This window comes from Dinoponera quadriceps, unplaced genomic scaffold, assembly GCF_001313825.1.
Source record: "Dinoponera quadriceps isolate SergipeBrazil2010 unplaced genomic scaffold, ASM131382v1 scaffold616, whole genome shotgun sequence".
NCBI lineage: Eukaryota > Metazoa > Arthropoda > Insecta > Hymenoptera > Formicidae > Dinoponera > Dinoponera quadriceps.
In genome coordinates, this window is record NW_014555184.1 from 1,226,335 (window position 1) to 1,254,036 (window position 27,702).

General features: G+C 46.5%; 1 long non-coding RNA gene across 1 annotated transcript; it reads left to right on the top strand.

Moving 5' to 3' along the window:
- The first annotated feature begins 5,161 nt into the window (after positions 1 to 5,161).
- On the top strand, positions 5,162 to 27,301 carry LOC106743385. Its single transcript, XR_001374364.1, has 3 exons — positions 5,162 to 5,521; positions 18,447 to 18,492; positions 27,212 to 27,301. It is a non-coding gene; the product is annotated as an uncharacterized LOC106743385 (long non-coding RNA).
- Positions 27,302 to 27,702: the final 401 nt, after the last annotated feature.

Here is a 27,702-nt window from a genome sequence, read left to right on the forward strand (position 1 = left end):
CGATTAGAAAATAACTAGCGAGATCGTGGTTCGCTGCGCGTCGATACGCAAGGGTGCGTCCTAAAACGAAACTCTACTTGTACGTGAGCATCCACCCTAGGACATTGTCCTTTCCCTTCTTTCGTTCGCCTCGTTCTACCTCGTCCGCAGAGTCTATAACGCAGACTGATTATTACGCAATTTGTCGCCACATTGTGCCTTCCCGTGACCTGTTTCGCGACGCTCCCTGTTCTTGTTACACAAAGACACGTGTGTATTTGTTTGCATCCTAAAAAGTGTGCCCCCCTCCCCCCCCTCTCACTCTGTGTGTGAGGGCGCGCTTCCATTCTTATAACGAGATAAACCTCAAATATATCTTGTATATAAATATAGTACACGAGAATAAAATGGAAATTTTGATTAGTTTTTTATCAATTATCTTTACTCTTAGAATAATTTGAGGAAGAAATTAGACGAAATTTCTCTCTCTCTCTCTCATTGTGTTTGCGTCGCAAGCTTCATTTTGCTCAGCAAGCTGGCGACAATTTTCCGATAGAACGATCAATGCGGGAAGAATCGCGAGATCACCTCCTGTACAGAAACGCGCAAGGATCAGCGGTAAAACGAATCCCGGCACAATTAAGAGCCTTCGAGAGCCGCGATTAACTTGTCGCCGTACGACCTTTTGACTCCGGTAACCGCCCCCACCATTCTCCCACGTGCCAACGAACTTCCGACAAAAAGTAATCGCCGACCTCCACAGCGAGTACCGGAAGTCGTAGGAAGCCACCAATTGTACGACAGTATCCTGCGACAAACCATTATCAATCTAGCGCGGCAGGAATAGGAAAAGCGACAGTTTTGCGAGTGTTCCTTCTTCTTTCTCAGGCTGCGCGATCCGGTGAGTACTTGTAACCAAACTGATGAGAATTATTCTTAGATGTTCTTTGAACTCATCTTGCGTCGCTCGACAATTTAAACACGATGACAAAAATTGGAAATTTTATTGTAGCCACATCGTTTGACTCTAAACGCGCTCTGTTACGGCGCTACAAATTGTTGGCTGTCAGAATATCGCGAGATCAATTATTCATGTCCGCCTTTGACGTCGCGCAAAAAATGCTTTTTATTGGCGAACGAGAAGAAATTATTATTTACCTGTCAACTAACAAAATTGTGGAATTTTTCGCGCAAACATCTCGGTTACCGGAAACTTACAGGCAGGAACCGCCGAGAAGGCCATTTTCGGGAAGAAATATCTCGCAGATAATCTCTATGGTGCGAGATATTCGTGCCGCTTACGTCGCGTATCGAGCGAGCGGAGTTGATTATCAGACCCGTTATTGTATCTGGCTTGTCACAGATTCCGTAGTATAGCCGAGCAAATGAGACTTGGGCGGCTCACCTACGACCGCATTCCTTTTTCGCTTCTATAAATACCTCGTTTGGTATCTTTTGCCAACGACATTATTGTATTTGTTGTATGGTACTGCTCAAAGGTTAAATCGCGAAATGGATCGGATGTATTTTGCCGACCGACAAAATCGTTGAAAGGATTAAGTAATTCCCGCGGAAAATCATTGAACAAGAGTGCGCGCGTCCTATAAATTAGCCTGTCGTGTAACGAAGTCGTCCCCTCGTTTCGCGTTGGTATTCGGTAGCACGCATACGCGCGCACACGCTTTATGCCGACGTGAAAGAGAGGGTGTGTGTGGGCTTATATATAGAAATAGCAGCAGCGGAACAGCACCGGAAGCGAAGGAGTTCCGCCCAAGGGTCACCGCACTTTGAAAAGCAGGATCCAAGACCGCGCGTGTACTTGGCAGAATTCTACGCGCGATTCCGAAAAGGGGCGAAATTTACGTGTGAGCATTTATCAACGTACGTAAAAACGGGGAAATGAAAGATATTGGAAAAAATGGTATTATCTTTCACGGGAAAGATCCCACGGTTTACAGAGCACGGCCAGCAGGCTTCGCTAACGGCCGCGCTTTTATTGCTACCGCATCCGAGCGGAAGTGCGCTCGTTCTTCTCGCGGGGAGGTAAGATGGATAGGTAGGCAAGAAGTTCTTCTCGTTAACGCGCGCGCGCAGGCGTTTCCTCGCGAAACGCGTGACTTTATGAATGAAACCACTACGCTCGCGTAGCGAGCGTGCGCGCGGGCACGCACAGTTTCTACGCGACGACGAAAGTAGTAGTACGTACGCGCGCGTTTACTCGTTCGTAGGAAGGAAGTCGCGGCGGCGCAAGTATTGCGGACAGTACTTGCGCGACAGGATGCCGCACATTCAAGGAAGTGGTCCGGGGTGCTTTTAATCGCGCGATACATCGTGCATTATTCATCGTTTAATTAGACACCTTCGAATTCCTCGCGATTCCTAATGAGCCCGGCGAGGTCAGTGGTGTGACGAGCGGCGAATTTCTTTTTTTATTATTTGGGGTAACTCGGTGAGAGAGAGAGCGGAAACGCCGAAATTAGTAACGAAATTTCAAGTGAGAATCAAATTTTCCCTGTTTTTTGCGTCCAGTTAAGTCATTGGAGTAACAGCCTCGATAATTAGGGGAGATATTTTCCGGGCAGCGACAGCCAAAGAGACAACTATTTTCGGACGCGACTTATTCATCGATGTGGCATTTCTGCTCCCAGCGCGACATTTCGCGTACGCCCGACCATTATTTTAAGACTCTGCCCCGATAGTCTTGAAAGCGCTTCCCGATCCGACCTGCGTTTATTATTCATCGCAAACCGCCCGGCGCATCGAAACGTCCGAAAACAGTGCCGTTCGGCGGCCTATCAAATTCTAGGCCGACGACTGGCGCGACTCTATTTCTAAATCTATTCTCTATTTCCACGCGACGCCGTCGCCGCGACGAGTTTATACGTCTGCGATATTTCGAGGAGACGGACCCGGCGCTCGGGATGCCATGTGATAAACCTCTTCGAAACACACAGCTCCAATTACAAAATATTTAACAGCGAACTGTGGTCGCGATAAAAAGGAGCTCTCTCTCTCTCTCTCTCCTGTAAGAAATGGCTACTCTGTAATAGTTCTCCCGGGGGGAGGAAGAAACGTATAAATTTGCATCGTACTGTCATTTTTCCTATTGCACATCCTGAATTTCCTCGCTACGACGCGATCCCATCGAGAAAGATTAAATTACTCGTTTGCGCTAATGCGCTTGATACCGTTTAATAGACTGTTATGAGAACCGTCGAGTACGGTAACAGAAATAATGCCAACATGAATTCCTCGAATCCCTTACAATCTTTCTGAATTCCTTTCTTTCGCAAACATCGGTCTTTCGAACGAGCAACTTGAGTAGCTATTGATCTGCTATGACCGCTTCTCGATGATTCGTTTCATGTAGTTGGTTAAATTTTAGCTGTATATACCAATACCACCTACACGTCTGTAAAGTTAGAAAACGATGACCTTACACTTGATATAAATTAATTACATCAAGGAATTCTTGTCATGTAGTTGTTCATCTAGAGCGCACTATTGATCGATATGAATCTCGCGTTATTTATTAGTTTCCGCGCTTGTCCCTCACTTTCTTGCAAAACATCAATTTACAATTCAACTGTGGATATATCTCCTTCAATATGCATTATTCTGCCAGGTCAGCCGACGATCGATACGGCGTTAACCCCCCGTCCGATATTAACCCTCATCTAGTTAGCTGATCATATTTCTATTAACCAGCGAAAGACACAATTTCAAGAAAAACGACCGCCTGAAAGTAAAAAAAAGTTCGATGAGACCAAAATAGCCGCGCGTACATCATAAACGCGCTAATAACTTTTATATAATATGTAAATTATGTTATGTACGTTTAAAAGACTCGACGGTAATTCGATACCGCGAGTAGAATTCGTTGTGAGCATTTCGGCCGATCGAGCAATTAACACTGCAAAAGCGGCGACGCTCTCTGCACATCCGTAAGACAGACATAATTGCGCGTTATTGCGCGCGTGTAAATACGCATTCGCCGGAGATGGCCTGGAATTACTCGTTGGCAGGTGAATTTTACCGCATTTCACAGCGTCGACGAGAGTAGCAGATGGAAAGAAAATGTCTCGATAATGCGTCGCGATCTCCAAGATCTGATTTGCACTTGGAAGCTGTTTCTTCCGATGCTGAATTTTTTACAGGACATTTTTCTGTAGGATCTCTCAAATTTTCAACACAGCCAGGCCAGCCAACTATATAAAACTCCTCCGAGGGAGAATCTGGAAAAATTACTATCGCTTCTTCCTTTCATCATATCTTCCATCTTCACGCTGCTATTTGCCTATCGTTTCCGCACATTAGACACGACAATGGCCACGCGCATTTTTGAAATCGCCTTTTTATAATTCATGAGCTCACCGTGGCTCGCTCGGACTGAAATCGCATTTCATTGACCCAGCGTTCCAGTTGTCTCGTGCAACGCGAACTTCTGAAAACAGTCGACCGATCCACCGTCTTTGGTCAGTTCGATGTAACGTACCACTTTTCAACGACAAAACGGTCGTTTCTCTTGACCGTTTTGGTCCGTTTTCATATTTTGAATCCGGAATTTTGCAATGATATCTCATGGCACTCATTTAAATGAAACCGACAACGCTAATCGCACGCTCAATGAGAGTCGAAAATGCATTCGCGTCAAAGTCCGCGTCATTTACTTTTATATTAATGTCGTAAAATAAATATTTTCTGTCAGCAATGCCGTCTCGTTCTTATGTTGCTCCGAGTGAAAGCCGTAATGAAACATCCAAATACTGCCAAGCATCGGAAATATAGTCGTTCGGAGGGACGCGTTACTTGGCAAAATCAGCATCTTTCGTTTGTGTATCTCTCGCAATCAATCATATTCGCACGACATTTCCTTAAAAATGCAAAGTATCGAATCGCTAGAAAGATTTTCACCGTTCGCATACGTCACGACATCTCTCAGCTCTGTGATTTCCGTGTTTTCCGACCTCGTGCGTACCCCTTCCGCGCACGTTTCGCAGCGATGTGTCGCGAAGGCAACCAGCGGGGAGAGGGGATACGAAAAGAGGGGGAGGGCAGAATGAGACGGAGTAAGAGCCGCCGAATGAGCGAGAGGGAGGGGAAGGATGGAACGTGCGAGTGAGAGAGAGGGGATTCGCGAGCGATCGGCTACTCCACTCAGTCCTCGTCCGTCTGCCAGCCGGTTATCTACGGTGGAAATGGTTGACAGCTCGCGCGCCTCTCGCGACGAAATCCCTCCTCTCTCTCTCTCGACGATGACATCGTCGTCGGTAAAAAAAATCGAACGAACCTAACCTGACACGTCGACTTCCGGATTCCGTGATAATTTAAATGTCCCGTTGTCGCGCGACCTTGCCGTCGTCTCTCAAAGTTCGCGTAGCGCGGGAGTTTGCGTCATCGTCACGGGTATCGTCGCGCTGTTCTCCGCTGTATCTTCATTTGGATTTCCCACGACGATCATCTCCGCGCTGATGGCGTGGATCTGGAGGAGGGAGAACAGGAAATCGTTCTGACGACAGCAGCTGTCACGCCACAAGTAAAGGTACGTGTTCAATATTTATTATAACGATCGGAAAAATATATATCTGCCGCGAGAAGCGTGTTATATACGCACGATTCGTTCGGACTACCCTTTCGGTTACGTCAATTCGCAAGAAATTAACGAATCGCCCGTGAACGAGATAGTGCGTCGTGTAACTTTTTCCTCTGTAAATTAAAGACGTTCCAAATTTTTTTCTTTTTTGCATAAAACGAAATTAAATTAAGGAGAATAGAGAAAACGTCCAAGTAAGTTTCCCGTCGAAGAAACTTGCGCGGATATGAATTATGACGCTGTTCACGCGCACTCGTTCTTACGTCAAGAGGTTTATATTTACGACTCGTTATCGGCGATTAAAATGCGCGGTTTTTATATCAGCAAGTTAGATTTTTATGCAAAAGCTTGCATAGGGGTCAAGAATTTCCCGTGTCTCATTTTACCTTATCTCACCGTGTCAAGCAAAGTTTCACGCTCATAAATCGTGCATCGCAAATAGGAATTATTAATAAACTTATATGTAAACGCGAGGGAAAGAAGAGAGGTTGGTGAGGCGAGTCATATTGAAAACTTGAAAAATGGAGTTATCGGCTAATGCGCTAATTATATTGCGTTACCGATTATCAACATGGTAGCTAGTTAGTATAGATCGACGGTCGGATAGGTCGACAGATGGACAAGCTTAGCCATGTCCAACCAAGTAAGCCCTCTTCTTAACAGTGAGTAGTATAACGCACGCGCGTATTATTTATTGTATTCAACGACGTCACTCTGTCTTTATTTTGTTGAATTTTTCTCACTTGGAATAGCGTCGCGTCCCGTAAAAATTCTGCATTCACGTATTAAAAATATCTTTTTTCTATGAGAGTGAAAAAAATATCTCGGTGTATTATATTGATCCGTATTTTTGCAAGGATAAAATTGGTTTGCGCACGTTGCGTACATGAGGCCAATTTTACGACTTATCTGACCGGAATTTGTTCTGTTCCTCCGGAGCGTATCGTCGTTAGAATTTCAAAGGTATCGTCGATACCTGCGGATAAGTGAAAGAGGGGAAGGAGCGCGTGTAGAGTCGAAAACGGGGCGGCAAGTCCAGCGAGCGCGACGAAAGACGAAGCCGCGCGGCGAACGTGCCTTTATTTAGACAGCCAGCCGTCGATCGAACAGTAGTTTTCGATGTTCCTCGAGCGAGGAGAATTAACAACTCGACATTCAAGCGTCCGTGAAGAACGAGCGATGAGATCGAAGAGGTGAACGCACTGGCGCGAAATTTACGTCAGGCTCTCGTGCGCGCTTACGCACGCGTGAGCGAGCGAATGAGCACGCGCGTGGGATCGTTTGATCTTGGCGAGTAAATCCGCGCATTATTAAATAGATAACGGTCATAAATTCGGCCGGGTTACATAAAGGCGCGCAAAAGTGCGCGTTAAGGTCCGACCGTTCTATTTCTGTGTCGGAGCGTTCTAGGACAGCGGCTCTCAACCGCATTCCCCGCTGATAGCGGAAGTCCGGTGTTGCTGCGGCGATCCGTGCATAGAATATCGCCGGGGATAATTTCGTGAACGCGCGAGAGAATGTTCGCCGAGTGTGTTTTCGACTTTTCGATCTTGGAGAGAAATTGCTCGGAATAGCCTTCTTATCGTCTCGAATTATCGCCGAGTGACTGTGCCGCGTTTACCGTGTTACAAAGTTCATCGCATCGTTACATAAAATTGCAACATTACACACATAGCCAGTGAACGACTTTTTCACTTCCCTCGGTGGCTTTTCGTGAATTATCATCGCGTAACGATAACGTCACTCTCATAAAGCGCGTGACAATTCATGCGTACGTAAAAGTCACAGGTCGTTTCCGTGGCTCGATAAGAGAGCCGCTGAATGAGAAGGAATAATACGCGCCGTTATCGTCTGTTTGCTTTTTATCAACGTTGGGCGCGATAATTTCTTCTCCAAATTGCGCGAGTGCCGCTCGAGTGACTACACACGATTCCTCTCTTGCTTCTGACGTGACGCAGCAGATTGAATGTCGATTTAATATCTCGCGGAAACGAATTGTTATTAGTACGCGAACGGATGATTATTAGACGCAAAATTGCAGAATAAGTCATTTATTGGAATTTTTATCGAGGGAAAAGCTAGCTCCCCTCAGAAGATATCCGCCAATTGAATCGACAGATTCTCTTACTGCACGCGATCGATTCGTGCGAAACGCACGCTGACGACGTAAAAATTTTTCCGCGGCGCCACGTTATTGGCGGCCGTCCAAGCGAGGCGGTGGCCCCGTGCCTCGTCTATTTTCGTTGATCCCGACTCGTCCTCCGATGCTACTTTGCTAATGGCATTAACGTCGCGACGTGACTGATATCGCGGTTAAATGACGACGGTGAATAATCGCGAATAAAGAGATACTTTGTAAAAATAGAACGCTTCAAGTACCGTATTCTATCGAGCAGAACCGATCGTTCGGAATCTTGCGTGAAGGAGCGTGTTTTTTCTTCTCAGTGCCGAAAACTACTAATATTAAAGCGCGGCTTCACATTGTTTCAACAATTCGTTCTCGGCGCATCTTCGACCCGCGCGTTTTCGCAAACAGGCCCGACTTTGATTTACGCACGGCGGTGACTCAAGGATGAGAGAGAGAGAGAAGGGGAAGTACAAAAAAGATTAAAGGAAATATCTTCGTCGGGAGTCTACAGCCAGTCTGAGAACCGACGTCTTTAATTCGCACACGTGATTCTTTCTTTCTCTTTACGCTACTCTTAAACATTCCAATTATATGATAATTATTTTTTTTGTTTATTATATACTTGCTGTCTAAACATATAAATGATGCAAACGACTCTAGCAACCTCGAATAATTACCTTTGCCACTCGAATTCTTGCGCCATTCTTTGTGAATTACACGTCGTGTTTATTTCCACTTGATTTTCTGAAGACACTACGATAGATCTCTATTTCGTTTTAATACGGTAATTATCTCACGAAGTAATTTTAACTCGACTGTAATTGTAATTAATATACCTCCGAGGGGACTTGATCCCAAGGCAGAAGCAATCATTTCTACCTTGCTCTCTCCGTCGCATGCAACAGGTATCCGCACTGACGTCAGGACGAAACGAGAGGTACGCGACAGGACGGACGATCGGAGCGTAGGAAGCGTGTACGGTGGGGACGGAATCACGCACACGCGAGACTTGGCCTGCACATGACTTCTTTCCCCCTCGTCCCGTGCACGCCGCTTTGTTGCTCGCCGAGGAGCTCGAGCTTAACTCGAACCGAGTTGTGTCACCGCGCGACGTTCTGTTACGACGCTGTTATTCAACGCGCGCGCTCACGGAAATACGACGACATATGCGCGTCGTCGACACAGGTGATAAAAAACTTGGCAGTAATTATTCCGAGTTGATATCAATCAATCGGTCATTTTCGCTCATATTCACAGCAGGTGCACATTTTGTGCAATCTCTCTCCGAGGTGAAAAATTATCTCGCTTGGAATTACCGTGGGAGTTCTCGGATTTTTTCTCGCCGTGTATTCTTCGTTTACAAATTCCTCCGGCGTCCGTTACTGGTAATCCCGCGAACTGCTTTAACAACGTCATGAATCACGGAATGACTCCGTAATGTATGCGCGCAGAAATAACGCGCTGCCATTATTTTCGTGCGCGATTACTATTCCGGATATAACGTTCGCGAGAAACGAATATCGGAGGATACGTCTAGTTTCAAGCGAATTTGAATGAAAAAATTGTCTCTCCCTTTGACCTGTCTAATGGCGAGAAGGTCGTTCTCTCTCGAGCGTAGTTTAACAGCGCGCGAACAAAGCTCGTTTCGGCCGTGTGCGGAATAGGGTACAGTAAGCGCAGTAGACCGTCTCGTCGCGGCTCAGACTTTAATGACGTCATTATCTCTAATTAGAATTCCCAATCGCCGGGACGCCCCGTTATACCGAAGGATTCTTCCGATGGTATCGACGTTTGTCCGCGATACGCTCGTCGATCAAGGCTGGTGTTTCGTCGTCGGCAACGTCGCGCGCACGTCGATCGTCGCAAATTCTCATTATGAGTATCGATGCTTTTCGGAAGAAGACGTCATCTTCTATTTTCGACGAGCCATTCGAGGAGATGAGAGACAGAATAACGTTGGTTTAATATTTATTGTCGCGGGAGCAAGTCTTGAAATACATCGTACCCCCTCCCGCAGATTATAGATCGTGCAAAACGAGACGTCGAGCATAGTCCGCGCGATAGCGCACGCCGGTAACGAGAACCGTGTATAGGATAAACTGCGGATGAGCAATCTGGCTGTGACCAATCGTCGACGTGCTCGCAGTTACGTCATCGAAAACCAGCCATTTTCTCTCTCTCAATCTTTCTGCCGGACGTATAGGGATAGAAGTGGATCATCGCGGAAAATATTCCTCTCTTCTATTTCATCGCGACGCTGATGCACGCAGAATTCCGTCATGAAGGTCGCGCGGAAATTAATTTCGGTCTCGCTCTCTCTTTCCGTCCGATAACAGCTGTCGCGAGAGAGAAGAAACGAGTATCTTTGATTGTTACACGGATCAAAAAGGGGCGGACTATAAATGGCAGGTGAAATTCAATGGTAAAATTGAAAGAAGAAGGAAAAACGTAAGATTAAAGCGGTGAGAATTTCATCGACGTTACTACATTGTTGTCTTATCGTTCAAAGACACGCATCGAGTATAATTGATCACGCGGCAATATTTGTCCGTCCGGGTTTTTCGCGGATGACCAACGCGATAAGTGCGTTGGTTTCTCTCTCTCTTTTTATTATTCTCCGTATCGCCGGGGTCGCTCGTCGTTGGCGTCGTTTCACCGCCAACGTCACGCGACAACTATGTGCGACGCACCATTCTCGGAGACGGTCGGGATTGCAAAATGTCTTACGTTCGTAGTTTGCCGTCGCACACTCCGTGTGATAGATAAAACGCGCATGGTTACGCCATTAGTCTTCTTTTTCATCTCCCCCCTCTTTCTATGTTAGAATCCGTCAAAGTAGATGAAATAATTGACAAAATAATGTTTTGCTGCTGGAACAAAGTTGATTGAGAAGCAGCTGTCGCGAAAATTCATAATGTGGGTCGCGTAGCACGATGCATATATGGCACGAATATATCGGTGGCTTGACGACCATCTTCTACATTTCTGTATATTCGTTCTCCCGTCACGCACAATCTAACTTGAATTATTTCGACGCAATAAGTCGAGACGCTTCGAAACATGAGCGAAAAGATCAATCGTACGTAACAACCTTTTGTACTAGATTTGTCGCGCCAATTGAGCACCGCTGACATGCCTAGACACCGCCGCCGCGGTTGGATCTTTAAACTTTAAAACCCAACACGCGGAACTATCGGACCAGGGCCGTCGTCGGTTCACCGGGTCCCTACCTCGCCTTTCCTCTCGTCATCGATAGTAGAGCCTTTCGAATTTTCTCCCCTCCTCTTTTTCCACCGCACGCTTCCACCGCAATTATGCAAAACAATTATCGTGGAATGCGGTCAGCTGTTCCCAGACATATACGTCACGCTCTTTCTCTCTCACGCCGGGCACGTGCATCTCCTTGGAAAATCACGGCGACCATACGTTCCGGATGAAAATCACGATCATTGGTGTGATCACATTGGCGGCGCAGTTACGGCGCAAATCGAACTCCCGTCGCTGTAATACCGCGCAGATTTCTTCGCGACACGGCCTTGGTGTCGAAATTACAAATCGCCGTAGGAAAACGAGCGATGCGTTAATTTGCCGTGCCAAATGTCTCTCGCAATTAATTCCCTGATCACGGCCGCGTATTGATCTATGCCGCGGATCTTCGGATTACAATGCGAGGCAAAACGTGTGAACGTCAATTAACTATGCGTTCAATCGGAATTGATGTGAAATATAAGGTCTTCCAGATGAGGGTAAGTTGTTGACAATTTCACGTGCGTTAACGAATACTCCTCGCTCGCTTGGACTTAAACGACTATTAATTGCTATTCAAACACTCGTATCATCACGCACTCGGTATACAAATATTTTATTACCACGCTTTTGCGCGGCGCTTTATCGAGATTGGCTTGTACGTAATAAAGGTTTTGCGAGATAGGTGACGGACGATCGAACAAGCGCTTTTTATCGTAATTTATTTTTATCTCGGTGTCGCGAGAAATAACTTCGGTTCCGAAATAACGTGTACCCATGAGATATTACTTTCTCAAACGTCGTATCGAAAGATACGCAATCCGGCAGAGAACATCGTCGTTGACCCGATTTTCACCCGGCGAGTTGAATTCCGGCAGAGAGAAAAATCTCTAATATATCCCGCAGCATTTTCGCCAGGACAGCGTGAGAACGTTGATCTCGCGATTTTACTCCGTCCAATTGGCCGCGAAAACCCGGCGCTATTACGCAGCAGAACCACCATCGCGCCGGTGGGCCTCTCTGATAGTAGAAATACTGGTCGCTGGTGGGTCTTTAAAAAATTAGCGAGGTCCGCGCGCGCGTGAGTTCGTTCAACTTGGCCGCCCGTCCTGCTCGTTCGATCGCCGCTCGCACGCACGTACGCACAAATATTTCCCTGTGCCCCTCCCACGATCCCTCCTCGTTCTCTCTGACGTTCTCTGGGTGTGCTTCGCCGAAATGACTCACTATTCCTTCTTTTTTTATCATTCCACCGGTCTCGTTTCACCGTTATTCTTTCTTTCGAACAATGCGCTCATATGTGCTCATAGAAAAGCGCGAAATACACGCCGGAATATATCTCTTACTTCCTGACGCTACGGCCGGAAGGTTTCTATTTGAGGTATTCAATTCACGCGAGAAAAGGACGTTTCGGGAAAACTCGACATCGGGTACATAATGTCCGGTTTCCCAACGGATAATTCATTGAGGACAAATATACGTAACTTCCTCTCGCGATCGATAACAGAATTACGCAATTGACCGCTCAATCAGGTTTGGGTGCTCCTTTTTCTCCATATATACCTACAATGGGTTTATTTTATTTTACATTCTATTTTTCGTGCGACCGATAAGAGGTAGGGGCAGATGCGAAACAAGCCGCGATTTTATCGCTCGTAGGTGTAACGAGCCGAAGGGAGAAGTCATGCGGGCGCGATTCGCGCTGGTAGATTTAACGAATGCGGGGTTCCGCGTCTAAAAACGCGGATAGATGACGCGTCAAAACGAAAGAGAAGGTAAAATAAGCAAAATAATATTTTAATATCTTTTTTCAACATACCTCGCTTATCTCCGTGAAACGCGCCTCGTAGAAATCCCGCCACTCTGTGAGAGGTATAGCGAGGATAAAATTACACACGCGTATATACAATAAAAGGGGCTGTAGAGGTGTGTAATAGGAATGATAATTCTTGCCGCTTATTGTTAGTTGAGATTACGGTTACCGCGACGTTGTTACTGCGGAAAATTTCTCGGACGATTATTACTTTCCGGAACACGACGGCGGTCGTAACAATATGGTATCACTGCTGTTAAGATAACCGAGAAGAACGCGGTTCCCACGTCGCTTGAAAATCGTCTTTGTTGGTAACCGTCACGATCTCCCAGCATTTTGCGAATAGAAAGATTCAGTCTTTTGTATCTTTATTATTTTATGCGACGACCGTGGAATCTCTGCGGAAGAAGAACGTTAATCTCAGAGAGAGAGAGAGAGAGAGATTAACATCCTGAAATCAAATTCAATTAGAAAGACAATCGGCGCATCCTTTGACAAACAATTAAAAGATGAACGACCGTTAATTAACCGGTTGAATTTTTTAATCCGCGAATCTCTGGGTCGCGTCGTTCGCGGAAGTGAATTTTCAAAGTTGTGTAAAAGATAGAGAGTTTGTTCTCTCTTTCTAATCGGATCGACCAATCAACAAAGTCCTAGGGCTCGTGGACCGGCACCAACGAATCATCGAGACACGTATCTAGCCACACGATATAGCTGTGTGTGACGGCGAGGCAGCGTGGGAACTCCTTCGGGGCACACGCAGCGGTGCTCAAACGCGCCGGAAATTCGCATGATTCCTTCGATTTGCCGTCCAAGTTCGCACGTTAATTTCGCGATTTTCCCCGCGTGGGGATTAATTAGGAGCGACGACGATGAAAGAAAATTCCCGCGATGCTTGTCGCAAAAATCGGTAAATTAACTCTCCGTGCGTGTCGCTTGAAAGAAATCGATATCGCTCGGCTGTTGCGCGATAAATATGACGAATAAATTTGTCTCGTTGAGGAATCGCGTGCAAAGGCTCGAATGATTCAATCTCCGCGGATAATTGCGTCCCGCTCAGCTTGTAAAAAGAGACTCGTCCATTGTAGTGGACTCCAAGTTGGGAAAGGGTTGCCTTGAATGAGAATAGTTTCGGGATCCTGAACGCCGGTGGTGGGGACGCGACGGGTCAATGTTTCGTGGAATGCGGGGAAATAATGGAGGTCAAGCTTCCTTCGATCGTGCCGCTGTCGTGATCGACGACGAGATGAGAGGTGGCGAAGAAGGTGGTAGTCGACCGCGTGTATATCCTCTCTCCACCTCTTCATCGCCGCCGCCTCGACCGCCGTACTTTATTTGGCGAGTTTTTGCCGGGTTTTACGAGCGGCTTAGCGGCGCTTTTTATAGCCGGCTCGCTTCACAATGCGCCATCACAGTGGGTTTTTACAGACGTCCTGCATCTCCCGGCGGTGTGTGTGGGTATTTTACATACGCGCCGTTATATAATGAGCCGCGTTAAGGCCTCCGACACACCGTCGTCAGGTGAATCCATTCCGTTTGTCTCCTTCTTTTACAAGCGAAAAGGGTAGTTTCTCTCGTAGTTTTCTCTCGTTGTGCTTGACATTTTCACAGTGTGTAGTGTCAATTAAACAGCAAGTCGCTTCGACACGCTCGAGAGATCGGTTCTCCGTAATTCGCGGCACGTCGTATTTATTTATGCTGCTACACATAGCGGCACGCGAGTGTGCGTGCGTGTGTATCACAGTCTTGTGCATAGATCTTTCTCACCTCTCCTCTCTCCCTGTATCTCCATTCAGATACTCACCATGAATGAACCGCAGACTCTTCGCTTTTTCCCACACTTTAACGCCACAATAGCCATCGTTCGAGATCTTTCTTACACCATCGTGAAATCGCCTTGTAAACTAAGCGACCTGGAATTATCACCGATATCACTTTTCGGGCTATAACAAGCGGATAGAAAATGGTGGAATAGTCATTCGGAGAAACGAAATGAGCGCGTTGTCGACGTTCACTTCCGCCGATTTTCTTACAAGATATATCAAGAGGACGATTATTAGCCGACCGCGAAACACGATTGGGAGGCGTGTTAAAGTCGCGTGTATGAACCGACATATATTGGCGATCGCTACGGATTGTCGGTTAACCACGCATATAATTACGGGAGCTTCTTGTCAAAAATGTTTGCGCATTCTCTCCTAACGTGCGATGAATGAAAAAAATTCATAATACAAAGTAATACGCTATTTCGTTAATAAAGTGAAACGGCTCAATCTGCGGTCAGATTACACACGCGGTCCGTGTAAAAGTTGCAATTTATTGCGAGATAATATTGGATTATTTATCGAACCTTTCCTCGCGTAGTATACCAGGCGAACGACCCTTCGCTCTATCGCGCGATAGACATGCCACAACGACACGCGTGTTTGCGCTTTAGCGGTGAGTGAGACCGGAAATTGGCAGTTTAAGATTGAGTGAGATTAGTCACCTTCTTTTGCTAGAGATACCTTTCTCGAGTAACATTTCGCCGTAAAATAAAACGTAAAATAAATTGAGATGACTATCTCTAGATTTTTAATCGCCAATATCCGGCTTCACTTTGCGGACAAAATGTTACAAATATATGTATGTACGTTTCCGTCAATATGGTGTGCAATTGGGTCGCGCACTCTACGGATCCTCCGCACACATTCACACACGCTCCGCTTTCCGGTCGCCACTCTTCTCCGACTGCATCCCAAACGTGAGATTCGTTGGCCTCGAAGTGAAACACCGGAAACTGTATTGCGTTTTCCTCGTTTTCTCTTGTTAATACCGTCGATATGCATTGAATGCAAATGTGAAATCGCGTTAGCCCGAATATGTTCGCGATTTTTGCTGATCGTTTCGTCCGAGGTAAAAGACTTCTCTTCATTGCCATAGGCACGGAATAATCGGCGAGTATCGTAATCGGGTTAACACTTTGAGTGTGTAACGAACTATCTATGAGAAGTAAAGAGATATTTTTCACGTTCCTTATAGATCGTTGCAAAACTCGCCGAGTGCTCCGCGAACCTGTTTCCTGCGCCGAGAAGAAAGTTTCCTTTCTGTCGCGATACGTGACTCGCATTGTCCGTGGCCTCTACGACGATATTCGAGGAACCGAAGGGGGTCGGCCGGATGAGATCGAGACAGTTTTAAAGGGCTGCCTGCATCCGAGTCGGGAATTAATTTCGCTGCGTCGCCCATCGACTTCTCCCAACCTCTTTCTCTCTCTCTCTCTCTCTAAGTCCACCAAGCTCAACAACCGAATGTCACACACGAGATTTTTCACCGATGACGAATACTTTAGTTTCGTGTTGGAGGGCTATTATTTCGAGAATACATCGAATAATCAGTGTTAAAGAGCTGTAAATTGTTGCGATACTTTTATTTGCGAATGTTCTGATCAACGTCAAGAATGACAATTTTGAGCGCAACGTTTAAAAATGATATCCGACGTATAATATACTCGGCCAGCTCATCATTAATACCGCCATTATCGAGCAAGGCGTATAACCGAATAACTGATAAAACGTTTGCGTCATAGCGCCACCTGCGCCAGCCACGCACGTTACGTAAATATGTGTAATCATCGAGAAGTAACATTGTTCGGTGACGCGAAATGTAATTAGGATGTAAACGCGGCCTACCGTGGAACAAAGATGGCCGAAAAAATCTTTAGATCGACAGTAGTGTAACATACGGTTACGGTTTGAGAAACGAACAAGTGTATATAGAGACTTGGAAGCTTCGGTGGAGTAATTATTTGAATGTAACGCAAGAGACAGGTTCGCGAGTGGAATATCTCGGAACGAGCGGGTACTTCCGTATTACACTCGCGCAAGAAACGCGCGCATTTATTGCAAAATTAAAACCGCCAATATCGCGGGCGAGAGGGAAAGAAAAGAAAAACCACAGAGAGAGAGAGAGAGAAAAAGAGATTTTTCGAACGACTTGTTCGCGATTTCGTAATCTCTCGCTTCGTCGTATCAGTGTCCTCTCCTCTCCCAACCCGGCGGTCTCATCCTTCTCTCGTTTCCCGACTGAATGGAGGCGTCAGAATTCTTATCGACCTCCCCGCTATTACGTCATACGCGCAAAGCCGCAAATCTGTTGTCCGCTTCGCTATAATTATACCGTCGGTGCTATATAATTGCGTCACATGCCATATAGTACGCTCTCCAAGTTGTCGGGACTGCATAATCTTTTCAAAGTCGTTATTTCACCGCGATCAATTCGCCGTTTCTGCGATAAGTCGCGGATAACGCCTGATCAAACGCAGTTTTGCCGCGCGAGCAATTCACCTCTGATATAATTACATATTCCGAGGCGGAGGATCTTTCTTCGCGCTTTTTGCACGACCGTAAGATAGCACAATACGATCTTGATGTCCATTCTCTTTCTCCCTCCCGCGGTCAACAGTTTTTCAGCCGCGCGTTATCGCGTTAACGTCGGCGCTTATCGCTCGCTTGTATGTCGAGTCTCTTTAAACGCATGCACCGAGCGCGTGTTCTCCATTCGCGCGCACCAGCCGAGCTTCATTCACGTGCGCCGGACCGGATGTCGCTCGACCCAACAATTCGTTTTCGAAGGTCACGCGGGGTTACATTCGTTTGACGCAACGTATCGGATAGTTGCGAACGCTAATAATGCCAGGTTTGTGTCGGAAAGAGTAATCATTACGCTTTATCTCTTCGCGTCATCTGGCAAAGGAATCTTGGCGATCGAAGAAAAAGCGCACGAATAGCGCGGCGACTAACGGGCGTCTCGATACTTGGTTATTCGGCTGTAAAACCAATGAAATCAATTCACCGATGAACAGCTTTCTCTCTCCGTCCGGTTAAATTCCCGAGATCAATTATCTTTTCAGCGCACTCGTCGTCTCTAAGGTGAAATTCCGTTACGCGGGTCGCGCGGAGTACATTCTATCGTGCGTGTCCGCCCACTCACTACCGCCACACACGTTGTGTCGCCGCAAGCTTCGTACACACCCGCGCCAATATTTCGCGACGTATTCTCGATTGATCGTCGATTGATACTCGCGTCGGGTTAGGTCTTCTTTCTCTCGTCTACGTTTGATTTCGAAGGAGACTCGCACGATAATGTCGTATGAAGGAACGACTGCGCAACGCATAGTAATGCTCGTAAGTGAAGGTTGTGATGCTACGACACGGAATACATTATTCCGTTGCATCCTTCGACAGCGGCACTGAAAATAGTATTAAACGAAACTCTTTCCGTTCGATCGTTACATTGCGTGCTTTTCTGCGAAAAAATGTCGATCGCCTGTTTGTGTCGAGAAAGAACGACGGAGAGCAGTAATGAATGGATTAAACAGCGTGACGTCACAGGATGGATTATATAAACGGTGGCGCGCGCGTGACACATCGGACGTAGGAAGGAAGTTCGCTTCCTTTCGTACCTACAAGGTATTCCGTTCGTGCGTGCGTATGTATACATGCGCGGACCGTTGCCGAGGGGTCGTTCATTTGCGAAAGCGGACGAGCTCGGTTAGAATCCTAATGACGACAGTGCCGCCCCTTTTCAGCTCCTGCGCTCGATACGGTACTGAGCCGCCGTCGAATACTGTAGCGCGGCGCGAAATTATCGTTCACCGATCGCGATAATTTGCACGTTCTAATTGTTGCTCTCGCGTTTGCTTTCAGACGGTGCGCGCGGTGCGTGTCCCAACGCGGCTTCACGAACGAGACGGTGAGTCCTCTTCGTTCGCTCTCTGTTATAAATATACAACATCCCGGAATAATACCCGTTAACCATATATACGCTGATAAATTGCTACCGATAATATAATCTCACGAGCGACACGCACACACATATTTTTCGGACGAAATTCTCCCTCTTTCTTCTTCTGCTCTCTCGCTAGATTCTGCTTATTAGCGCGTCGTAGTCTGGGAGCCGTCTGCGGGTCGACGTCCGGCGTCCCGGAATAGAAGCGCCGCGATGCTCGTTACATTCTGTCACCTACGAGAGCGTCGCTCCGATCGCGAAAAGATTTCATTATGTTGAATGTCTCTCGGTTGCATCATCTCTGTTTCTTTTTTTTTTTTTTTGCCCCGGTCAGCCGGTAATACGTCACGATGATCGAGACCGGTTAACAGTCATCCTCCTCGAAGGGCAGGTGCGTAGTAGATCCGCTTTGTACGAAAAGGGCAGCTGCTTGTTCCTAGACACAAGGAGGCGACGGGGAGGGAGGAAGAAGAAGGGCGAGAAAGAGAGGTTGCTCGCTGCTAAGGTAAACGATATAATGGGGACGTAACAGTGGGTCCTTTTCAGTGGCAGATGTCCCGACACGTGCCCGCGTCCCCCTTTTTTCGGGACTCGCGGCCCCCTATCGAGGAGGAACGAGAGCGGAAAACCCCCGAAAAAAAAAAAGGAGAGTCGTCCCCGTTTGGCCGTAGTGTCGCTTCCTTCTCTTCTACGCTCCTCTTTCCTTCCTTCCTTTCCGTCGGTGCGCCTTTTTTTTCCTTCGGCCAGCCTCGGCACCAGCTGCTCTCATTATAAAGCGGATTTTGCGAGTCCGTTGCATTGTATTTGCGCGATGTGCACGGGTTTCTTTTCGAGCCAATACGTTCATTTTCCACGAATATCTTAACCTGTCGGCAGTCGTATCTTTTCTCGTTTATCGCTTTGAATGAAATTTCAAGCCGCGTCGTCGTCTGAGAGCCGCTGCGCGCCGTGCGACTTTTTCAGTCGCTTTGGTCCCACGCCGGGACGGCGTATATACCACGCACGCACGGCTGATGCACATACGCCTACAGCTCTGTTTTACACACACCGCGCGTACATTACATCGAGTAAAAGGTTGAGAACCCCTACGGTTACTTCGATTCGACTTCCTTCGACCCGAATGCAGTGACCCGTGCTAACGATCGCGAATGGCAACGATCGGGGTGCTGCGCCGAGTGAGAAGTCGAACGCGAAAATTCCGTCATATCTGAGATGAGCAATTTCTTTTTTTCGCTCGGAAAAATTTCGCCACTGAATGTGAGTAATCGCGGAGAAAAATAATATGTTGGTTGGAGGACGATCGAAGGAATGACACGACGTATCTTTGGAAAAGAGCGATATCTTCGTCATGGGGAATCCGGTGATTCGATCCGATTAATTCAATCTAACGTTTACTCTCGACGTAGATAATTGTGAAAAAAGCGCGACGGTCGCGATAACGTATTGTATTCGCGACAGAAACGCAAAGCACGCGAGCCGAATCTAATCCATTATGGAGCGACCGTCGTTTAAAAGCTGCATAGACTGACAGTGTAGTATCGATATCGGTGTACGAAGATGAGCGGTCTCTCCATTATTCATGCGGATTATCGATAAATTATAATGGTAGACATCGCGATAGTGTGCGTCTCTCGGAATTCTCCGTCGTTCGATTTCTAGACATTGGTCGACGTTCCCGCCGGACGAATAATTCGATCTTACGAGGCAATAAGGTACACGCGTTCGATAACTATTGCCCCATCGGTCTCCGACGCTGATAAGAGGCTGGATGGGTGTAAACGTGCATGACAGATAGATTTCATTTTCCGAGTGTATATGTTGCTCATCCAACTTTGTGGCCGTCACGCAGTGACGAAACGTTACTTTGTCTCGCAGAAATTTTTGTTTGCCCCCGAAAAATATCTGCGGGTAGTTGCCAAAAGGTTATTATTCGCCAAAATACCGCGTGACACATCTCAGATTAGCGGAACCGCGGCGCTCTTTTACCGTTACGAAACGTCACGAAAATGCTTTTCAATGCTTTCGGCCGCTAAGATTATCCACGAGAGACAACAAAATCATCCCGTACCTCAAAACTGAGAATTTGTTTCACGCTCAACGATATAAATAGCGACACACCCGGGGAGGTTCTCGTTTAGACTAAAATTCTTTTCCAAATAAAATATCGCGATAATTACGTTAGTGCGTTATTTTGTGCGCGAAAGTCCTCAACGCTTAAAAACGTTCGTCGACTGTATGCGACTTTGGTAGCGTCCTCATTTATTGACATCCTAGCATGACTAACTCCGCGTGACATACATTAAATCCTCGCGAATCAAATCCGCCAAATCGTTAACATCGTAGCGTTGATTCGCGATCGTCTCGAGTGCAGCGTTGACACGCGAATAATATAAAAACTGCCATACGGTTAGTTTCGAAAAAGGTGACAGAACTTTTCTCGCTATTCGTCTTGCGCAGAAATAGCGAAATCAGGCGAATGAAAGCGCATAGGAATGCACTAGGCGTTCAAAGCCGCGAACGTTTAAATGTCCGAAAAAGCGCGACGAGTAGCGCGGACGCTTCTCTCGGCAGCCGCCTCTCCCACGGCAGGGCCGCACGTCGAGCGCATTCCGCTCGCGGGCCCTACCGACCGTCCTTATCGCTCACTTATGACATTGCGCTACCTTTATATACCGACGAATCAACATCTCTCGCCTTTGTCGCGTGTCGATTATACAGGAGGTGACCAATAGGAATGAAAGTAAACGGTTACGTATCCCCTCCTCGGTTTCGGCAGCTATTTAACTGACTAGGGTCCGCTACCTGAGACCCGTCAATTTCATTTGAACCGTCGTACAGACCGGTTTGCGAGTGTCAGGATGGACGCATCGAAGAAAAAGTGTTGATCATCGAATACAGCATAAACTATATATCGTCTATTTCGTAGTAAATATGGATGTAAAAGAGCTTCGAACATATTCGATACATAAAGCGACAGTTGAATAGTCAAAATTTGCGCGTTTTATTCATTTTCTTCGGCCTAGTTCGTTGCGAAGTAATAACCATTTACTTTCCCATCCTATATATGCGCGACCTTTCTTAAAAGAAGACAGGGCGGTTTTTACCTTGGAATCTATCTATTTGTATATCATAGTAGTTGCGTTATACAAATTGAACCGTAGTAATTGAGGGTTAATCGGAAGCGTCGATAGTAAAACGAAGAGAACGAATGGTAACAAGATCGTGCATGGGTTGGTTCATTCGACAGGAGCGGTGGTGGTAATAGTAGCCGCGTAGTAGTAGTTCAACGCATGGTGGTGTAGTAGTAGGTGGCGAAGCCGGTAGACGAGAGGTAGAACACGGTGGTGAGCAACGTCGCGGTTGGTGGTGGATGAGAGGTGGTAGAAGAGAAGAAGGGAAGGAAGGGAGGAGGCGAGCCGAGGACTGGACTCGTACCTGCATTCCATTCCCACTGGCCGTGTAGATCCTTGTATAGGTGGTCGTCCTCCTTCCCTTCCTCCATCTCGTCGTCCTTCTTCTCTGCTCTTCTCTCTTTCCACAGAGAAAGAGAGAGAGAGAGAGTCCTCTTTGATCGGCTGCCTCCCTCATTTCCTCCTCTTTCTTCTTCTTTCTCTCTTCCTTCTTCGCCTGCTCAATGTCAATCGAGCTCCCTCGCTTCGCAAATTCGTCCGTCCGCGAGTCATCTTCATTTTATCGGGGGACTTACGCGAGTGAGTAGTTTTCCGCGATTGTCGGAGAATCGGCCGATAGATGGTTGGCAGACCCTTGCAAATACACGAAGAAAAGAAAGCTCCAAAGTTCTGTCGAAAGCTGCAGCAAATGAGTTTCGAACGATTACGATATAAAGTCGCGTTATTTTCACGAGCTGAAACTACTTGTGTCGAAAGGGGCGGCGAATAAGTTGTTAAATAAATTCGATTGATGTCTTCAGGAACGATTTCTCTTTCCATATACCTGAACACGTCAAGAATTGTAAAAGACGTTATATCTTTGCTACGCTGAAGGAATGATTTCCGTCATCGTAACCTTGATTAATGGTCCGAAATTGTGAGAAGATCGGTAATTCCTACGAAAGGCCTGCCTCAGAGCCCCTCGGAGATGAGAAGAACAAGATCCTACTCGGATAAGCGAGCGATATTCTAGCTGGAATTTTAATCCAAAGATTATTCGTGACATCTCGCTTTGGATCACATATTATCGTATGCATACGTCGCTGCAAAGGCTAAACGAGATTTAATCCGCAAAGACGGAGAGAGCACGTCGCGGAAAAATAGCGACGAATCGACGTGGGAGCGGATCGCCGGACAAATATAAACTCGTCGAGTTATTCCGGAGCCTGCGATCCTCTTAATTAGAACAATTAGCCGCTCCGAGAATAGAGAGATGACGTCCTGACTGCTCGATAAGCAACACATTGTCTCCTCGCGGGAACGAGTGTAGGAAAATCGCGAAATTTCACAATAGATGTGCCCTCACCAAGGTTACATCAAATTAAATCGTGGATAGTAAAAGACAAGAAGGGAGATGAACAGGTGAATCGCGTCGGGCTAGATCGTAGCGAGGCAAAGTATAGCGGAGCAACGCGGAAAGTTCGGCAGCCTCTCTCCACGTGTCGCAACGTGACAGTGCGTAACGAAGCTCCGTACGTATCGGGACCAAACGTCGAATTCATTGTGTCGTAAGAGTCGTTTGAAAGGCTGTCAGTTACTATGTATCGTTTGTCGAAAATCAAATAAAGAACGCGCTCGCCGAGTGAAAACAGCTCGAGCGACGTGATCGCAACGGAAGATTAATTACTCGCAGATTAACCGAGTTTCGTACGGCGGATAATTTTAGGGCGCGCGTTGTCTTCTCTCTCGCACCGCGTCTCTATCGATCGTCAGTTAGTTTTGAGCGAATTACGTCAATCGAGGAGGAGGCTCACACCATTCCTCAATAATTGAATGAATTATGAAAAGGAGAGATACTTCCGTATCGTTATTTATCGCCATGTTGCTCGATCGCCCTTTGACAGTTTGCCGACATCCTTCCAGTTTTTTGCATATCCGACGCATAGAATGTATTTTTCATTCGACGTGTTTTTCACACGTCCGAGAAAATCGGGGGAGAGAGAGAAATTCAACCCGATTATTCAGCGGCTCGATCCAGAAGTAGCCTTGCCAGGGTGATCGTATAGAAACCATCTGCTCTTCCTTCCACGTCTCTCATCCTCTTCCTTCCGCGGTGGTCATTCGCGATACGCGCGTTTAATCGGCATTCACGATCGTGACTCGGCGATGACATCAACGCGCCGCTGCTTTTTTTCAATGCGGTTTTGTAACGCGTTAATGTTTCTTTAATCGCTCGTTACCCGCGCATGCTCGCCGCGCGAGATGTTCTCCGAGCCGTATTGGATACCCGGCGCTTCCATTGTATGCAAATCGGGACGTGTCATTCGCGAGACCGGAACGCTCAAATATCGACCTCCGCTTCGGCCGCTGGTCTTTTCGAATTAATTCCGACGTTTCTCGCGAGCAAATATATAATGTCGATGGTAAATTCGTCAAAAACACGAGTCTGGGGATGGTATCTAACAACGTCGCTTCACCGCTTGTGGTGTTATCCAAGCGAAAATTTCATAAAGTACTATGCGCAATCTAGAAAAAGTCTACGAATCTCTAACCCAGATATCGGCGGCAGCTGTGTAAACGATCTATCGTGTAGCAGAAGACGCGTAATAACACGAACGGATCTCTAACGAGGTCCCGATATCTTTTTCTTTCCTCTCCTTTTTTCGACCACCATATCGATCCGCGCACGCAACGCGATGTGTCACGCACGTACACGCCCGAGTGCGTACGTGCGTGCGTGCATGCGTGCGCGAGATTCTCCGGAGGGGTCTGTCACGCGTACAAATAGCTGACCTCGCTTCGTCGCCTCTATCAATGGCTCGCCGCTGGACTGAATGACTTTACGCCTCTTCCGCTTACTACGCCCTTTCGCGACGCAGCGCCGCCGCGATCGAAACCGGTATAAATTTTCGTGAGCTCAGTTCTCTCGATGACGTGGACATGGAATCTTATGTTAATCATTGTCGCGTTCGATAAAGGTCACTCCCTCGGGGAGAATCTCGCCAACTACTAACTTCGCCGGTTTACTTTCGCGAGGAAAAGAAGAGGTGCAGTTTTTAAATAATAGATATTTGCGCTAAGAGATTATCTGGTAAAGCAATTTTTTTCCAAACGCTCGAGTACGCTTGATGTATCGCCTCGTGAATATATCGAGATGGAATTTCGAAAGAGTGCGAAATCTTTTTTTTTCTCACGTTACGAACGCGCTCACGAGCTTTTTGCGTAATAACTTCTTTGTCCCGCGCGAGAGTTCCGCAATAAGATATAATAGTCTAGTTTCTCCATGGATAATGCAGAGAACTGTCGCGCGGTGGATGGACATGTAGGTCTCGTGTTACGTACGGTTGGTAACTCGCTCCACCGTCGGTACATTGGGGGCCTTCGGATAATGTTAACGTCCACTGAACATCAGTTACCAACAGTTGGTGCAACTTCTGTGTATATAATTTTTTTTTTTTATTCCCAAACAACTCTGAGAGATCAATTTTAGTCTGTTATATTAATTAATCGTTAATGCATTTATTATTCATTCCATATTTCTTATTGTTCTCGGTGAAAGAGTTTACCGCTGTACACAAACATCTCTGACATCTCAAGAAATCCATCTTCCGATGGTGACATTTGATTTGCGATACAATCATTATTGTACATCGAGGACGCTATTTCATTCGAGATGAAAAGGATGCGAAAAGGCAGGTTTTATCGCGAGCGCAAAGATTTACTCGATCGAGTAATTTAAATCGCGGTATCGACGGTATTCACGGAAGAATTATCCGGAACGATCCTTTGCGTACGCGATTATCGGACAACGATTCGCGATAACGTAATGACCATCCAGCGACTTTGCATTACGATATATTCCGGCGATCTTCTCGTTAAGTTTTACGACGGCCGTCGGATAACTACGTCGATCTGACCGCGTTAATTAGATAAAAGCGGCGCGCCGATTCTCGGAAGGGCTTGACGCGTAATCAGCAAACGAACCGGTGCGTGCCATTACGATATCGTCCTCTTCTCTTCTTAATCAGCGACCGCATGCTATCCCTGAAACACGGAACAGTGAGTAGATACCGAAATTTCACGAGACGGCAGGAATGATAAGAAAATCGTTGTAAAAGCGTTACGTCACAATTTCAAATCATACCTCTCCGTATATTAGTGAGAAAGGAAAAAAGAAGAAAATCAAATTAATGTGAAAACCGCGGGCAAAAGCGTGATTTAATCCTGCATAATACTTGGGTGAAAGGAAATCAAGACCGAATCCTCATGCGCTGCTTCTCCTCCTCTCTCGATCTTCCATGGAATATGGCCATCGGGTCGCGAGGTCGCGTCGTATCTCTATCAGGGCTCCGTGTAACCGGCGCGCCCCGTTATCGGCCGACCGATAACGCACGTGCAAAATAACGTATATATATCGATGGACCCTTATGACGGACGCTCATGACGGAGTCGTGTGAAAAGCGTAAAATCCGCGCTTATCCACGCTCGCTCTTTGTATTCGCTATCTCAGGGGTTTCAGCAGCTTTCGCTCGAATCATTTAATCCGCGTAATTCACGGATAATTGTCTGTCAAAGTCTATGACGAATCGAATAGCGCATGGGAATCGTTTAAATTGAGAATTGGTACTCTCCTTGGTTAGACGCCACGTTACGAACGTAAGACAAGCGACGAACAATTACACGCAATATCGTAGCACAGGTGTCGCCATTCGAAAGGACTCAACGGACGCAATTAACGGACGCGCGATAACGCGCGTTTTATGTAAGAGACGTTTATTCATCCGCGTCGAACGTCGGTTTTCGAATCGCTTTGTAACATTCCCCGCTGGTACGATGAAAACCTCCCAAGTAGATCTGTCGATTAAGGATCGATGAGGGTTTAAATATCACCGATCATCGTTCCCCGCATTCCTCGAGGTCATCGTGTTCGGACCGTGTGGTGTCTGACCTGTTCGGCGACGATCTCAACGCCGCGATGTGTTCTCAAAGTAAACATTATCGTACTTTTGAAAGAGAGTAGCAATGCCTTCTTACCGATAATGCGTCAATATCGATTTTTCCTCGTAAATATTAACAAGTACAGTCTGTCTCATATCATTACTTTTTTTTAATCTTCGCAATTTTTAATATCGCGATCTATTATATTAGCGCATGTCGCAGTGTTAAGGATCTGACAATTATTTATGAGGAAGCAAGCCGCTCGAATGCACCTCTCTCTCTCTCTCGTGACAAATGCATCGTTCTATCCTTCTTCCCCGAGAAAAGGCCGAGTCATAAAGAGACACGGGGAAGAACGGCGTTCACGAAGGGTGACCGATTCTCGAAATTACGAATTTCGACGTCTGGCACACGTCTCCCTGTTATTTTAGGACCTTCACAGAAATTCGGAGCCCGCTCTCTCTCTCTCTCTCTTGCTCGCATCGGCCATTCGTCGCTTTAAAAACCCGCACAAGTGACCGACCGAGAAAGAGAGAGCAGCTCCTTTTTTTCTTCTCCCTCCCTTCTTTTTTCTTCGTTTCCTTGCCCCTCTGAAAAAAATTCGTCTAGACTAATTTGTTCACTTTTGTTTCCAGATTCATCGGCCACGATGAAGAATCCAAGAGCCCGAAATGTATTTTTTCAAATATATATGTTTATGGCAAATATACATGTTTTTACACAAATTCGACATTTTTATCATAATTGGATATGTGCTTTTACAATTAATGAACCTAATAATTGTAGAATACAGCGTGATATTAGGCGATGCTATCGATGAGACCGCAGCCATCGCCGGTAATTAAGACGAAACTGGTTTTCACAATGATTTGACAGATAGATATGATTCTGAGATCATTGTGAAAGCTGATTTTGTTCGGACGTCAACGAGTCGTGGTGTTAACCCCGATGAATGAAGAGGAAAACAACGAACAGTAAGTTTCGCGAATAGCAAAATAGCAAACAGAATCTATATATTTAGAGCTTATTGATAGATAAATATGAAGAAGAAAAAGAAAAGGACGGATGGGGAGTCGAGGATAATTCACGGTGATCGAACTTCCCGGTGAGATCGTTTCCACATAAT